This window comes from Ranitomeya imitator, chromosome 2 (genome assembly GCF_032444005.1).
Source record: "Ranitomeya imitator isolate aRanImi1 chromosome 2, aRanImi1.pri, whole genome shotgun sequence".
NCBI classification, from domain to species: Eukaryota; Metazoa; Chordata; class Amphibia; order Anura; family Dendrobatidae; genus Ranitomeya; species Ranitomeya imitator.
The window spans coordinates 351,429,908-351,444,725 of NC_091283.1; the positions used below are offsets into that span (position 1 = coordinate 351,429,908).

The 14,818-nt window shown below is 42.2% G+C and overlaps 1 protein-coding gene across 1 annotated transcript in view; it reads left to right on the top strand.

The window, feature by feature from the left end:
- Window positions 1–3,074: 3,074 nt before the first annotated feature.
- LOC138663757 (zinc finger protein 1-like) overlaps window positions 3,075–14,818 on the top strand; it is a 28,128-nt gene continuing 16,384 nt past the window's right edge. Inside the window, exon 1 of the mRNA XM_069750084.1 lies at window positions 3,075–3,120. The gene's annotated coding sequence lies outside the window, so the exon portion shown is untranslated. The remainder of the gene's footprint in view (window positions 3,121–14,818) is intronic.

The following is a 14,818-nucleotide window of genomic DNA, read 5'->3' on the forward strand; positions in this document are numbered from 1 at the left end:
CTCCTGACCTGAACCCAATAGAGAATCTGTGGGATATTGTGAAGAGAAAGTTGAGAGACGCAAGACCCAACACTCTGGATGAGCTTAAGGCCGCTATTGAAGCATCCTGGGCCTCCATAACATCTCAGCAGTGTCACAGGCTGATTGCCTCCATGCCACGCCGCATTGAAGCAGTCATTTCTGCCAAAGGATTCCTGACCAATTATTGAGTGCATAACTGAACATTATTATTTGATGGTTTTTTTTTGTTTGTTATTAAAAAACACTTTTATTTGATTGGATGGGTGAAATATGCTAATTTATTGAGACAGGTTTTTTGGGTTATCAGGAGTTGTATGCCAAAATCATCAGTATTAAAACAATAAAAGACCTGACAAATTTCAGTTGGTGGATAATGAATCTATAATATATGAAAGTTTAATTGTAATCATTACATTATGGTAAATAATGAAATTTAACACTATATGCTAATTTTTTGAGAAGGACCTGTATACAGCGCTGTCAAAAATTAAGAGACCACTGCAAAATGTTCAGTTTGTCTGATTTTTCTCTTTATAGGTATATTTTTGATTAAAATGTAAATTGTTCTTTTATTCTATAAACTGCTGACAACATGTCTCCGAAGTTCCAAAGCAATAAATTTTGCATTTATTTTCTGAAAATGAGAAATGGTCAAAATAACAAAAAATACATTGCTTGCAGACCTCAAATAATGCAAAAAAAAAAACAAAACAAGTTCAGAATCATTTATAAACAACAATACTAATGTTTTACCTCAGGAAGAGTTCAGAAATCAATATTTTGTGGAATAACCATGATTTTTAATCACAGCTTTCATGCGTCTTGGCATGCTTTCCACCAGTCTTTCACTCTGCTTCTGGCTGACCTTATGCCACTCCTGGTACAAAAATGTAAGCAGTTCTTCTTTGTTTGATGGCTTGTGATTATCCATCTTCCTCTTGATTACATCCAGAGGTTTTCAGTGGGGTTCAGGTCTGGAGATTTGGCTGGTCATGGCAGGGATTTGATGTGGTGGTCCTTCATCCACACCTTGATTGATCTAGCTGTGTGGCATGGTGTATTGTCCTGCTGGAAATACCAGTCCTCAAAGTTGGGGAACTTTACCTGAGCAGAAGGAATCAACTGTTTTTCCAGGATAACCTTGTATGAGGCTTGATTCTTATGTCCTTTGCAAAGATTAAGGCTTCTTTCACACTTACGTTTTCAGCTAACCGTCACAATGTGTCGTTTTGTGACAAAAACGCATTCTACAAAGTTGCCCGCAGGATGCGTTTTTTTTTCACATAGACTTGTATTACCGACACATCGCGACCTATGGAAACACGTTCCATACGTCGTGCACTGGATGCGTCGGTATTTGGCGGGCCGTTGTATCGAAAAAACGTTCAAGGGAAAGTTTTTTCGTACGTCCTATCGTGCATTTTTTAATGCGCATGCCCGGCCGGAAATCCCCCCCCCTCCTCCCTGGGACTTTACATTGGACAGCAGACGCGTTGAAACACTGCGTCTGCTGCTCATGTCACTCAAAATTTCACAGACTTCCATCTATACGTCGCGCCGACGCTTTGTGACGGCCCCGTACCGACGGAAGTGTGAAAGAAGCCTAACCTGCCCAATTCCAGCCTTGCTGAAGCATCCCCAGATCATCACCGATCCTCCACCAAATCTCACAATGGATGCAAGACGCTGTGGCTTGTCCGCCTCTCCAGTTCTCCGTCTATCCATTAGACGACCAGGTGTTGGTCTGGGGATGCTTCAGCAAGGCTGGAATTGGGCATGTTAATCTTTGCAAAGGACGTATGAATCAAGCCGCATACAGAGTTATCCTGGAAAAACAGTGGATTCCTTCTGCTCAGGCAATGTTCCCCAACTCTGAGGACTGGTATTTCCAGCAGGACAATACACCATGCCACACAGCTAGATCAATCAAGGTGTGGATAAAGGACCACCACATCAAATCCCTGCCATGGCCAGCCCAATCTCCAGACCTGAACCCCATTGAAAACCTCTGGAATGTAATCCAGAGGATGATGGATAATCACAAGCCATCAAACAAAGAACAACTGCTTACATTTTTGCACCAGGAGCAGTGTGAAAGACTGGTGGAAAGCATGCCAAAACGCATGAAAGCTGTGATGAAAAATCATGGTTATTCCACAAAATGTTGATTTCTGAACTCTTCCTGAGTTAAAACATTAGTATTCTTGTTTCTAAATGATTATGAACTTTTTTGCATTATTTGAGGTCTGCAAGCAATGCATTTTTTTGTTATTTTGACCATTTCTCATTTTCAGAAAATAAATACAAAATTTATTGCTTTGGAACTTCGTTGACATGTTGTCAGTAATTTATAGAATAAAAGAACAATTTACATTTTACTCAAACTGATACCTATAAAGAGAAAAATCAGACAAACTGAAAATGTTGCAGTGGTCTCTTAATTTTTGCCAGAACTGTATATGCTTTGTACTACATGTATATGTTTTTTAACGGTAACATACACGGCTCTGCTCCGTACACCTCATACACACGCGGCTCCACTCTGTACATCTCGTACATACACAGCTCTGCTCCGTACACCTCATACACACGCGGCTCCACTCTGTACATCTCGTACATACACAGCTCTGCTCCGTACACCTCGTACACATATGGCTCTGCTCCGTACACCTCGTACACACACGGCTCCGCTCCGTACACCTCGTACACATGGCTCTGCTCCATACACCTCGTACACATATGGCTCCGCTCCGTACACCTTATACACATGCGGTTCCGCTCCATACACCTCGTACACGCATGGCTCCGCTCCATACACCTCGTACACACATGGCTCTGCTCCGTAGACCTTGTACACACACGGCTCCGCTCCGTACACCTCGTACACACGCGGCTCTGCTACATCCACCCTGTAAACCCCTCCTGACCCCACACATAAACTTCCTCTCATCCAGCACCATGACAACCAGCACAGCAGAGTCCTGCATACACTGAGGCCCCTGATCATGTGACCCCTGACTCCTCCCCTCCTGTGACCTCATCACAGGTCCTGTGTGCACAGAGCAGCCATATATGTGGAGTGCGGCTCTGCAGGTGGAGGTAGGTTCTGGAGCCCCGTTAATCTCTCAGGATTATATATGACGCTTCCTCATATAACGCTGCCATACTCCGCAGTGGTGTACAGACTTGTGGCTGTGTGTAGGTTGTCCTTCCTCTGGTGTGGAGCACACAGCTCTGGTATTACTATGGTTGAGCCTAGAGTGTATGGGCTCCTTCCAGGTCCTGACTGCAGCCCATACAGTGTAGCCGGCTCAGTACTGAAGATGCTAGAGTGTATGGACTGCAGTCAGGTATATATTCCTGAAGATAGCAGACTTTATGGGCTGCTGCCTGGCCCTGACTGCAGTAAATACATGACACTAGACTGTATGTGCTCCTTCAAGGTATAAATTATTAAAACCAGCAGAATATATGGGCTCCTGCCAGGTCCTGACTGCAGCCCATACAGTCTAGTCAGCTCACTGGTGAAGACGCTAGACTGTACGGGCTCCTGTCAGGTATATAGTATTGTAGATACAGACTGTACGGGCTCCTGTCAGGTATATATTATTGTAGATATAGACTGTACGGGCTCCTGTCAGGTATATAGTATTGTAGATACAGACTGTACGGGCTCCTGTCAGGTATATATTATTGTAGATACAGACTGTACGGGCTCCTGTCAGGTATATATTATTGTAGATATAGACTGTACGGGCTCCTGTCAGGTATATATTATTGTAGATATAGACTGTACGGGCTCCTGTCAGGTGTATATTATTGTAGATACAGACTGTACGGGCTCCTGTCAGGTATATAGTATGGTAGATACAGACTGTACGGGCTCCTGTCAGGTGTATATTATTGTAGATACAGACTGTATGGGCTCCTGTCAGGTATATATTATTGTAGATATAGACTGTATGGGCTCCTGTCAGGTGTATATTATTGTAGATATGGACTGTACGGGCTCCTGTCAGGTATATATTATTGTAGATATAGACTGTACGGGCTCCTGTCAGGTATATATTATTGTAGATACAGACTGTACGGGCTCCTGTCAGGTATATATTATTGTAGATATAGACTGTACGGGCTCCTGTCAGGTATATAGTATGGTAGATACAGACTGTACGGGCTCCTGTCAGGTATATAGTATTGTAGATACAGACTGTATGGGCTCCTGTCAGGTATATAGTATTGTAGATACAGACTGTACGGGCTCCTGTCAGGTATATATTATTGTAGATACAGACTGTACGGGTTCCTGTCAGGTATATATTATTGTAGATATAGACTGTACGGGCTCCTGTCAGGTATATAGTATTGTAGATACAGACTGTACGGGCTCCTGTCAGGTATATATTATTGTAGATATAGACTGTATGGGCTCCTGTCAGGTATATATTATTGTAGATATAGACTGTACGGGCTCCTGTCAGGTATATATTATTGTAGATATAGACTGTATGGGCTCCTGTCAGGTATATATTATTGTAGATACAGACTGTACGGGCTCCTGTCAGGTATATAGTATTGTAGATATAGACTGTACGGGCTCCTGTCAGGTATATATTATTGTAGATATAGACTGTACGGGCTCCTGTCAGGTATATATTATTGTAGATACAGACTGTACGGGCTCCTGTCAGGTATATATTATTGTAGATACAGACTGTACGGGCTCCTGTCAGGTATATATTATTGTAGATACAGACTGTATGGGCTCCTGTCAGGTATATATTATTGTAGATACAGACTGTATGGGCTCCTGTCAGGTATATATTATTGTAGATACAGACTGTATGGGCTCCTGTCAGGTGTATATTATTGTAGATACAGACTGTACGGGCTCCTGTCAGGTATATATTATTGTAGATACAGACTGTACGGGCTCCTGTCAGGTATATATTATTGTAGATACAGACTGTATGGGCTCCTGTCAGGTATATATTATTGTAGATACAGACTGTACGGGCTCCTGTCAGGTATATATTATTGTAGATACAGACTGTATGGGCTCCTGTCAGGTGTATATTATTGTAGATACAGACTGTACGGGCTCCTGTCAGGTATATATTATTGTAGATACAGACTGTACGGGCTCCTGTCAGGTATATATTATTGTAGATACAGACTGTATGGGCTCCTGTCAGGTATATATTATTGTAGATACAGACTGTATGGGCTCCTGTCAGGTATATATTATTGTAGATATAGACTGTACGGGCTCCTGTCAGGTATATATTATTGTAGATACAGAATGTACGGGCTCCTGTCAGGTATATATTAGTGTATATATAGACTGTACGGGCTCCTGTCAGGTATATATTATTGTAGATATAGACTGTACGGGCTCCTGTCAGGTATATATTATTGTAGATACAGACTGTACGGACTCCTGTCAGGTATATATTAGTGTATATATAGACTGTACGGGCTCCTGTCAGGTATATATTATTGTAGATATAGACTGTACGGGCTCCTGTCAGGTATATATTATTGTAGATACAGACTGTACGGGCTCCTGTCAGGTATATATTATTGTAGATACAGACTGTACGGGCTCCTGTCAGGTATATATTATTGTAGATACAGACTGTATGGGCTCCTGTCAGGTATATATTATTGTAGATACAGACTGTATGGGCTCCTGTCAGGTATATATTATTGTAGATACAGACTGTATGGGCTCCTGTCAGGTATATATTATTGTAGATACAGACTGTATGGGCTCCTGTCAGGTATATATTATTGTAGATACAGACTGTATGGGCTCCTGTCAGGTGTATATTATTGTAGATACAGACTGTATGGGCTCCTGTCAGGTATATATTATTGTAGATACAGACTGTACGGGCTCCTGTCAGGTATATATTATTGTAGATACAGACTGTATGGGCTCCTGTCAGGTGTATATTATTGTAGATACAGACTGTACGGGCTCCTGTCAGGTATATATTATTGTAGATACAGACTGTACGGGCTCCTGTCAGGTATATATTATTGTAGATACAGACTGTATGGGCTCCTGTCAGGTATATATTATTGTAGATACAGACTGTATGGGCTCCTGTCAGGTATATATTATTGTAGATATAGACTGTACGGGCTCCTGTCAGGTATATATTATTGTAGATACAGAATGTACGGGCTCCTGTCAGGTATATATTATTGTAGATACAGACTGTACGGGCTCCTGTCAGGTATATATTATTGTAGATACAGACTGTATGGGCTCCTGTCAGGTATATATTATTGTAGATACAGACTGTATGGGCTCCTGTCAGGTATATATTATTGTAGATACAGACTGTATGGGCTCCTGTCAGGTGTATATTATTGTAGATACAGACTGTACGGGCTCCTGTCAGGTGTATATTATTGTAGATACAGACTGTACGGGCTCCTGTCAGGTATATAGTATTGTAGATATAGACTGTATGGGCTCCTGTCAGGTATATATTATTGTAGATACAGACTGTACGGACTCCTGTCAGGTATATATTATTGTAGATACAGACTGTACGGGCTCCTGTCAGGTATATAGTATTGTAGATATAGGCTGTATGGGCTCCTGTCAGGTATATATTATTGTAGATACAGACTGTACGGGCTCCTGTCAGGTATATATTATTGTAGATACAGACTGTATGGGCTCCTGTCAGGTATATATTATTGTAGATACAGACTGTACGGGCTCCTGTCAGGTATATAGTATTGTAGATATAGACTGTATGGGCTCCTGTCAGGTATATATTATTGTAGATACAGACTGTACGGGCTCCTGTCAGGTATATATTATTGTAGATACAGACTGTACGGGCTCCTGTCAGGTATATATTATTGTAGATACAGACTGTATGGGCTCCTGTCAGGTATATATTATTGTAGATACAGACTGTATGGGCTCCTGTCAGGTATATATTATTGTAGATATAGACTGTACGGACTCCTGTCAGGTGTATATTATTGTAGATATAGACTGTACGGGCTCCTGTCAGGTGTATATTATTGTAGATACAGACTGTATGGGCTCCTGTCAGGTATATATTATTGTAGATACAGACTGTATGGGCTCCTGTCAGGTATATAGTATTGTAGATACAGACTGTACGGGCTCCTGTCAGGTATATATTATTGTAGATATAGACTGTACGGGCTCCTGTCAGGTATATATTACTGATGATATCAGAATGTATGGGCCCCTGTCGGGTATATATTATTTTTGATATCAGAATGTATGGGCCCCTGTCAGGTATATATTACTGATGATATCAGAATGTACGGGCTCCTGTCAGGTATATATTAGTGATGATATAAGAAGGTATGGGCTCCTGTCAGAAATATATATATATATATATATATATATATATATATATATATATAATTGATGGTATCAGAATGTATGGGCTCCGGTCAGGTATATATTAGTGATATCAGAATGTATGGGCCCCTGTCAGGTATATATTACTGATGATATCAGAATGTATGGGCCCCTGTCAGGTATATATGCTGCGATTGTTCTCGTATGCTGATTCGGCATGAAAAAATAATCACAGATGTGATCTGCCCCATAGATTAACACTGGTCCGAGTGCCATGCGATGTTTTCTCACATAGCGCTCGTCCGTATTCTACGCTAGTGTGACCCCGGCCTTAAACTTATGAAGAGACACAGACCACCTGCAGCTCAGCCTTCATCAATATTTAAATTACAAGTTTTTCACCATCCAAAAAATGCTATTTTTTACCTAGTTCCATAGGTTTCTTAAAGGGAACCTGTCACCAGGTTTTCCCCATATATAGTACCACCAGAACCTATATGCCCTTATACACACCCTTCTACAGTGCTGTACCGTACATACCGTATATACTCGAGTATAAGCCGAGATTTTCAGCCCACTTTTTTGGGCTGAAAGTGACCCTCTCAGCTTATACTCAAGTCATTGTCGGCGGGGGAGGGGGAGCGGCGGCTGTCACATACTCACCTGCTCCCGGCGCGGTCCCTGCATGTCCGATGGTCTCCGGGCAGCTCTTCCTTTGTTCAACGGTCACGTGGAACCGCTCAGTAATGAATATGGATGCATATTCATTACTTTAATGAGCTGTTCGTGACAGCTGAACATAGGAAGACACTGCCGACTCCCGGAGACCATCTGACAGTGAGAAGCTGCCAGGGACCGCGTCGGGAGCAGGTGAGTATGACGGGGAAGGTGAGCATTGCGCGATATTCACCTCTCCCCTTTCCACAGCTGCGGGCCGCTCTGTCCTCTGGCTGTGACTGTTTAGGTCAGAGGGCACGATGACGTAATTAGTGTGCGCGCCGCCCTCTGCCTGAACAGTCAGTGCAGAGGATGGAAGACAGAGCAGCGCGCAGCAGTGGAAAGTGCCGGGGGCCTGAGCGAAGAGAGGCGAGTATGTGTTTTTATTTTATGTTATTCGCAGCAACAGCAAATGGGGCATAATGTGTGGAGCATCTCATGGGGCATAATGTGTGGAGCATCTCATGGGGCATAATCTATGGAGTAAAATCTATGGAGCATCTTATGGGGCCATCAACCTTTATGCAGCATTGTATGGGGCAAAAGTTTCTATGAAGCATCTTATGGGGCCATTATTAACATTTGTGCAGCATTATATGGGGCATATTTTAATATGGAGCATCTTATGGGGCCATCATAAACTTTATGGAGCATTATATGGGGCTCCTCATTCAATATGGATATTCAAAAACACTTAACCTACTGATGTCTCAATTAATTTTACTTTTATTGGTATCTATTTTTATTTTTGACATTTACCAGTAGCTGCTGCATTTTCCACCCTAGGCTTATACTCGAGTCATTAAGTTTTCCCAGTTTTTTGTGGCAAAATTAGGGGGGGTGGTCGGCTTCTACTCGAGTATATACGGTATGTCCCTAAGCCAATGTGCATAATGTAAATAACTTCTTATACTCACCTACGGGGCGGTCCGGTGTTATGTTTGGCGCTGGTCTTCATCCGGCACAGTCCTTCCCGTGGATGATGTGTTCTACATCATCCACACAACCTCCCTCATCACGCTTCTGTGCAGGAACACTTCTCTGCCGAGCACAAAGCAAAGTACTGCAACGGGCAGAAAGAAGTGCGATGCACAGGAGCACGATGGAAGACACCGTGTGGATGACATAGGACGCGTCATCGACTCAAAGAAAGAAGGACGGTGATAGAAGAGGAGAAGGCCCCGGATTAAGACTAGCAAAGCCCATTGTATGGGGCTAGGCAAGTCTTAAGGGCATACAGATAGTGGTTGTGCTTTATAAAATGCTGTATATAAGGGTATACAGGCAGTGGGCCTACTATATATACACAGCATTCTAGAATGCTGTATATAAAGGCATATAGATAGTGGTCGTACTTTATGTGGAGGGGGGGGGACAGAAACAATGATTGAATACCCTGTAGTAAGTGAACGGCTACAGTGCAAGAAAATAAAGGGTACTTAGTTAACACTTTTTTGGGGGCCTGAGAAAGGAGTCAGAAAAGAGCATCGGGGCGGACGCGCTGCGGTGAATGTCAGTGTCTATATCTAGCACGGCATAATTTTCATAACCAGCAGAGGGAAAGCTGACAGCTGATGTTAATATTCTGGAAAGGAGCCAATAACCATAAAGGTTCCCAGGCTATTAATATCAGCTCACAGCTGTTTGCTTAGCCTTTATTGGCTATTTTACAGTGGGACACAAAATATTGACATGGGGTCCCCCTATAAAAGCTGTAGGCTGATATTAATAGTCTGTGAAGAGGCCATGGATATTGGCAGCCCCAGAGGCTAAAAACCATCAGCTCTCAGCCATCCCAGAAATGGCGCATCTTATACAGGTCCTTCTCAAAAAATTAGCATATAGTGTTAAATTTCATTATTTACCATAATGTAATGATTACAATTAAACTTTCATATATTATAGATTCATTATCCACCAACTGAAATTTGTCAGGTCTTTTATTGTTTTAATACTGATGATTTTGGCATACAACTCCTGATAACCCAAAAAACCTGTCTCAATAAATTAGCATATTTCACCCATCCAATCAAATAAAAGTGTTTTTTAATAACAAACAAAAAAACCATCAAATAATAATGTTCAGTTATGCACTCAATACTTTGGCAGAAATGACTGCTTCAATGCGGCGTGGCATGGAGGCAATCAGCCTGTGACACTGCTCAGATGTTATGGAGGCCCAGGATGCTTCAATAGCGGCCTTAAGCTCATCCAGAGTGTTGGGTCTTGCGTCTCTCAACTTTCTCTTCACAATATCCCACAGATTCTCTATGGGGTTCAGGTCAGGAGAGTTGGCAGGCCAATTGAGCACAGTAATACCATGGTCAGTAAACCATTTACCAGTGGTTTTGGCACTGTGAGCAGGTGCCAGGTCGTGCTGAAAAATGAAATCTTCATCTCCATAAAGCATTTCAGCCGATGGAAGCATGAAGTGCTCCAAAATCTCCTGATAGCTAGCTGCATTGACCCTGCCCTTGATGAAACACAGTGGACCAACACCAGCAGCTGACATGGCACCCCACACCATCACTGACTGTGGGTACTTGACACTGGACTTCAGGCATTTTGGCATTTCCTTCTCCCCAGTCTTCCTCCAGACTCTGGCACCTTGATTTCCGAATGACATGCAAAATTTGCTTTCATCAGAAAAAAGTACTTGGGACCACTTAGCAACAGTCCAGTGCTGCTTCTCTGTAGCCCAGGTCAGGCGCCTCTGCCGCTATTTATGGTTCAAAAGTGGCTTTACCTGGGGAATGCGGCACCTGTAGCCCATTTCCTGCACACGCCTGTGCACGGTGGCTCTGGATGTTTCCACACCAGACTCAGTCCACTGCTTCCTCAGGTTCCCCAAGGTCTGGAATCGGTCCTTCTCCACAATCTTCCTCAGGGTCCGGTCTCCTCTTCTCGTTGTACAGCGTTTTCTGCCACATTGTTTCCTTCCAACAGACTTACCATTGAGGTGCCTTGATACAGCACTCTGGGAACAGCCTATTTGTTGAGAAATTTCTTTCTGGGTCTTACCCTCTTGCTTGAGGGTGTCAATGATGACCTTCTTGACATCTGCCAGGTCGCTAGTCTTACCCATGATGGGGGTTTTGAGTAATGAACCAGGCAGGGAGTTTATAAAAGCCTCAGGTATCTTTTGCATGTGTTTAGAGTTAATTAGTTGATTCAGAAGATTAGGGTAATAGGTCGTTTAGAGAACCTTTTCTTGATATGCTAATTTATTGAGACAGGTTTTTTGGGTTATCAGGAGTTGTATGCCAAAATCATCAGTATTAAAACAATAAAAGACCTGACAAATTTCAGTTGGTGGATAATGAATCTATAATATATGAAAGTTTAATTGTAATCATTACATTATGGTAAATAATGAAATTTAACACTATATGCTAATTTTTTTTAGAAGGACCTGTATTAATATACTCAAGCCTTTTTCACACGTACTGTTGCTTAGTTCTATTAGACCCATTCTGTAGATGTAATTTTCGGTTTTCTTTCCCAGATGTAGAATTTTGCATTTTTACCTATTAAATACAATTCTATTAGTCACTGCCCATTGTTGAAGCTTCAATCTAGATCCTTCTGAATCTTTTCTCTGTCATCTCTAGTGTTAGCTATCCCTCCTAGCTTTGCATTGTCTGCAAGTTTGGTTAGTTTACCTTCAGTTGCCATATCTAGGTCATTTATAAAAATGTTGAACACCACTGGGGCCAGGATAGAGCCTTGTTGTACCCCATTTGAAACACTCTTCCAATTTGGATGTGCAACCATTTATTTACCACTCTTTGAGTGCAATCACTGAGCCAGTTATGAATCCACCAAACTATAGCCTTGTCAATCCCATACTTGGTCATTTTTTCAAGAAGGGATAGTATGAGATACTTTATCAAGTACTTTGCTGAAGTTGAGATATACTATATCTACCGTATTTCTCTGATCCACCCATTCAGTGATTCCATCACAAAAGGAAATTAGATTAGTCTGACATGACTTGTTTGCTATAAACCCATGCTGGCTCTGGTTAATTACTATATTCTTATCCAAGTACTTACATACATGTTGTTTAATAATTTGTTCAAAGATCTTTCCTGGTATAGAAGTAAGACTCACAGTCCTGTAAATTCTTGGTCTCCGTTTTCTTTCTTTTTTTGAAGATAGGGACATTTTCCCTTCTCCAGTCTTCTGGGGCTTCACCTGTTGTCTGGAATTTTTCAAAGATTCTGGCTAGTGGTTCTGCAACTCTTTAACTCTTTCTTTACCTTAGAATGTAATTCATCTGGACTAGGAGATTTTACATTAATTTAAATTAGCTAAGCACACATACACACTGCTGCTTCCTTGTATGGTCTCTGCACTGTTTGGGATCAGGTCATGTCTATTAAGTAGGACACCGAAGAAGTGCAGTAGGAGCAGATATTCATGCCTGGTGGTGTAAACAGCAGAGCTCCTACCTGCAGAGACTTCACAATCTGTCACAGATTGCGGTGGTTCATCGCTGCCACTTATCCAACACAATAATCCCGGGATTAGAAACGATGTGACTTTTCTTCAAGAAGGCCATTCATGATGTTGTGAAAAAAGTGATCAAGTCGTTGATCTTTAGACGAATCTTCAGCTATCATGTCCAGGAGAGAATCGAGACTCATTCCTGAAGAAGATAGATCTCTATTCCAACCTCAGTTGTTGTTTTGCTCTGCACCTTTTAGCCTTTGAGAGCAGTGACGTGAGATCAATTTAGAGACTTTCATGAAGGAACATCACACTGGCCCTACTCCTCGGGTTATGGTGTGGGATAGCATAACTTCACGGTAGCTGTACCACTTTAGTCTTCAATCCAAGTACTCAAACAGCTTAGCATTGCATTAATTTGTTTGTGGTTCAACCATTTCTTAAGTGTCCTAAGAGTAGTTTTTCAACTTGATCATTCACTGACAGCGACATTTAACCCATTAACCCCCGGAGCTTTTTTTTGGTTTTGCGTTTCTGTTTTTTGCTCCCCTCCTTCCCAGAGCCATAACTCTCTTTTTTATTTTTCTGTCAATATGGCCATGTGAGGGGTTATTTTTTGCGGGACGAGTTTTACTTTCGAACGACATCATTGGTTTTACCATGTCGTGTACTAGAAAATGGGGGAAAAAATTCCAAGTGCGGTGAAATTGCAAAAAAAAGTGCAATCCCACACTTTTTGTTTGGCTTTTTTGCTAGGTTCACTAAATGCTAAAACTGACCTGCCATTATGATTCTACAGGTCATTATGAGTTCATAGACCCCAAACATGTCTAGGTTCTTTTTTATCTAAGTGGTGGGGAAAAAAAAAACCTGATCGGCTCTGCTACATAGGAGCGATGCTCAGATCGCCCCTATGTGGCAGAATTACAGCATTGCTATGAGCGCCGACCACAGGGTGGCGCTCATGGCAATCTGACATCAACAACCATAGAGGTCTCGAGATCTCTGGTTGTCATGCCAATGCACCACTGACCCCTGATCATGGGTCAGCGGTGTGCGCATTTCCGGCCGATAGACGGACGTGCGCGTTAAATGCTGCTGTCAGAGTTTAACAGCGGCATTTAACTACCGTAATTAATAGGTGTGAACAGATGGCGATTCCGCCCACGCATCTTGCGGGCACATGTCAGCTGTTCAAAATGGGTGACATGTCCCAGCTTTGATGCAGGCTCACTTCCAGAGCCTACATCAAAGCAGGGGTTCTGCTATCGGATGTACTTTTCTGTCCAATGTACAAAACCATCACAAAAATGCAGTCAAATAGTCCCATAAAATATACAAATTTATTAAATATCCAATAAAACAGTAATCAAACAAAGAACAGATAAATGGACAACAAAAGGGGGGAGGTAAAGCACTATGTGGCGGTACAAGTTGCCCAGGGACTCCAAGGTCCCATCACTGCACAGCCATATCCTTAGTCTGGGTGGACTCCTGGCTTCCCACTGTGACACATACCAGGTATTTCTAATGTATACTTAGGCGACTTGGCCATGATTGGTGTTATTCTGTTGTAATATATGGGGGTATTGATCCTTTCATTTATACGGCCATTGGTCTTTCATGTACTTTACTAAGGATATGGCTGTGCAGTGATGGGGCCTTGGTGCTTTCCGTCCCCCCCTTTTGTTGGATAATCCTTTCCATCCTGCGGTATATTCTATGTGTGACTGAACTGGATGGATATCCCTCCTCTTGACGATTGAGGAATGGTTCCGCATGCCGATATTCAAAATATGATGACACTGTTCATTTTCCTTATATTTTTCTTATATATTTTTTGGTTGTTATCAATATATGGCGTGTAATAATTTTGTTTATTTTTTTTTCTAATTATTATTTTTTTGTCGTTCACAAATGTATTTATACATATTAAGTAAGGGTAGGTGTTGGCATCCTGTATCGTTCGGATATTCTGCTCTATTTAGCACCTAATGGAGTGTTGGTTACTATTTGGTTATGGTGGATCTGTACATTCCAGAGTCTGGTTGTTATATTATCTTGTATATTCAGCGGCAGTGCGCCCCCTTCTTGCACGCACATGTTTGCTCCGCTCCCCCAGCTTTCGGCGTCTATACGCAGTGATGGCACATGCGCGTTTTGCTGTGTGACACCGACGCCTGGTGGCGTCATGGTTGGCATAGTGAAACGCGCGTCACTTCTGTCCGGGACGTCACTTCCGGTTACGCGATGCCTCTCTGG